This window comes from Gavialis gangeticus, unplaced genomic scaffold (genome assembly GCF_001723915.1).
Source record: "Gavialis gangeticus isolate Ggan-Ray unplaced genomic scaffold, GavGan_comp1, whole genome shotgun sequence".
NCBI classification, from domain to species: Eukaryota; Metazoa; Chordata; order Crocodylia; family Gavialidae; genus Gavialis; species Gavialis gangeticus.
This window is the reverse complement of record NW_017729022.1, coordinates 112867309-112870203: the sequence shown is the minus strand read 5'-3', so window position 1 is coordinate 112870203 and position 2895 is coordinate 112867309. Positions and strand designations below refer to the sequence as shown.

At 41.0% G+C, this 2895-nt stretch overlaps 1 protein-coding gene across 2 annotated transcripts in view; it reads right to left on the bottom strand.

Moving 5' to 3' along the window:
• FAR2 (fatty acyl-CoA reductase 2) overlaps positions 1-2895 on the bottom strand; it is a 316414-nt gene that overhangs the window by 27146 nt on the left and 286373 nt on the right. The gene's annotated exons all lie outside the window — the stretch shown is intronic.

The window sequence follows — 2895 nt, the reverse complement described above, 5'->3', positions numbered from 1 at the left end:
GTATGTGGTCAAGGGCTTGAACAGCTAGTGGGAGTGTTACAAATATATACCACTTTTGATTTATTATACAGTTCTTCTTGATATATTGGAGATAATTTCTCCAAGGTAAAGTCATAGACATATTAAATGTTTATAAATAATTTACATAAAATGCAATTCTTGCTAGACCTGTGGACCATACACACATTACTGAGGAATTATGAATCTAGCCTCCCATTTTCACAAGAAACTCCTTTTGCTCGCTTATACAACTTTACTTCTGTTTGTTTCTGAGTGAAAGTTGCATAATAATATACAAAACAAATCACATCTTTATTGACTATCCCTCAAGTCCTATGTACCTGATGTGTAAAGCTTCAGGTACTCTCAACACCAGGAAATATTACCAAAATCTTCATCTCTTGCCCAGTTGACTGTCTCTGAGAAGTGAGGCCTCATGCCTCAAGAATAAAATGTAAATAGGCAACAATATGGTTCAAACAAGACTGATTATGATCTAATGCAGTAATTGTCAACCATTTTAGGTTGTAGGAAGGCATTCCTCAGAAAATACCAGCTCTTAATTTTCATTCTTAAGTTTTTGACAATAGAAAAACAATAGCAACAGGGTATTTCTTCTGTTGCAAAGAACTCAGAAAGACCAAACAGGTCAGAATGTTTTTAACACTATGAATTTGTTTGAAATCTTTGGGTTTATTCTTGTGAATTATGTTGTACACCCAATGGTGCTAACATTGTGTGGCATCCTGCAGCGTTACTGAAAAGATCTCAAAGTACCCCAGAGTGCCACAGGACCCTGGTGGAGAATCACTGTTCTAATGGTTACAGTATGGGCCTGGGACTCAGCAGAGCTCCAATCTAGTTTTGGCTGTGCCTATAATTCACCATGTGAATTCAGGCACATGCCCAGGCTTTTTGTGCCTGGGTCTGCTTTTCTGTATGCAGACTAAAGGGCTACATGTGCTGCATGTGAATCATCAGCAATTCCAGACCAACGCAGCACAGGTCCGGAGAGGAGAGAGCACTGCAAGCCACATGCTGTAAGCTCTTTTGTAGGCCCTGGCACAATTTAGCACCATTCCAGAGGAGGCAAGGCCTTATCTGGGATCCAGTGAGGCCAGCTCGGTACAATGTTACAATTTAGCACCACTCCTCAGCACCCTGAATCTTCAGAACCCCTGGGACTAGGGTAAGTAAGAAGAGAAGCTGTCTTTTTTCAGGACAGGGATGATACCAGATGCAGGGAGGGAAACAAAACTGCAGGGAGTGTTACTGGAGCCCTGCGATGCTTCATTTGAGACCTATGAAGCTTTATTACAGTTTTGTAAACATGCCCTGAGATCCCCAAATTATGAGTCCTACTGAATTGCAAACTATTATTAAATTAGCTTCCCTTGAGGAGTTCCATGCTTAATTAAAATATGTTCTGTCGTCTAGAAGTGCACAAAGCTTCAATATCATTATCTTCTGCAACCTTGAAATAGTGAGCAGGATTTTAATACTCTGTTACCCATTCTCTCTGCCTTTAATAAGCACATAGCAGTAATTGGGAAGCTCTGCATCAGGGAAACAAACGAGACAATTTAGCAAAGATTAAGTCATCAGGGCCTATAAGCAAGCTGTATTCATTCTGGAAAACTCCAAGGGCCAGTGGTCCTGTTAAGCAGACTTGGAGATCTAATTGTGATCTGATTTCACTCTGCTCAAGTCCCTGAAGAACAGTTAATGCAAAAAGTGGTTGTGTTGTCTTCTTTATTGCTGCTTTTTGTGACTTACCCTTATGGCTAAAGTGATGGCCTATGCCAGAAATAGGAGTGTTAACCTTTGTATCAGAACTTCCATTTGGAATCAGATGACACTTAGGCATATTATAGGGGGAATGTTGATGTTTTCAAAAACTGATATTACCAGCTGATAGGTCAGGTACTCTTGTATCTTGCTTTACAGCTAATAGTTCGCAGAGGACCTGGGGCTTAGCATTGAGTCAAATATAAAAGCCTGATTCAAAGTTCAGTGAAGTAAAAGGAAAGACTCCCACTAACTTGAGTGGGGTGTGGATTGGGACCACAGAGCTCCAACCAGTAGGATTTCATTATTTTCACAGTTACCTGAAAACAATGTGGCACTTTTTATATTTCATGTCTCATTTGCTCTGGTGTAAGAGTGGGCACTCGCTGATTACTTGAGGGAGGTTTTATAATAAAGTCCCTGTTCCTGGCATCCTGTGGGATGGTGCTAGCCAAGGGCAGAGTGATGCACTTGTGTGGCTACAATTCACCAAGGATGTGGCTGGGTGGAAGGGGAGACTCTTCAGTGCCTCTGTTGAAGCAGAGGGAGAGTCAGAGTCCTCTTCCCCACTACTGAATTCCCTCAGGCTGATGAAGTAGGTGAATCATGGTGCCACCACCTACTGTATAGTCAAGGACACCTCCCACACTGCATCTCCTACTCTGGGAGATGAAGTAGGCTATTGCCTATGAAAGCTTATATTTCTCTAAATCATCTTAGTTTCTGATGTGCCATCCTGCCTTGCCTTCTGCTTGATTTCAGCCTAATACAATTAGCTCTACCCTCTTTTTTTTGTAGTGTCACTGTGGGATGCTTAGGACAAATAAGAGGTGTTTGCATCTCTCTCTGAATATACTGAGCTTGTTCCAGGTAATTTTTTCTCCTTCACCAATGGGTAGAATGGAGGATAAAATGAACCCCACAGTTGCCTTTTAAAGGTCTTATCAGGCTCCCTGTATTCAGGCTTCTATATGAGGCTTTTCTCTTCTGTTGGCTCAGGGAATACAGGATAATACAGAGATATTTCACAATTCTTTTTTCTTTACTTTTGTTTTGGATTTACTTCATAGATTCATAGATTCACAGATTCATAGATTAAGGGTCGGA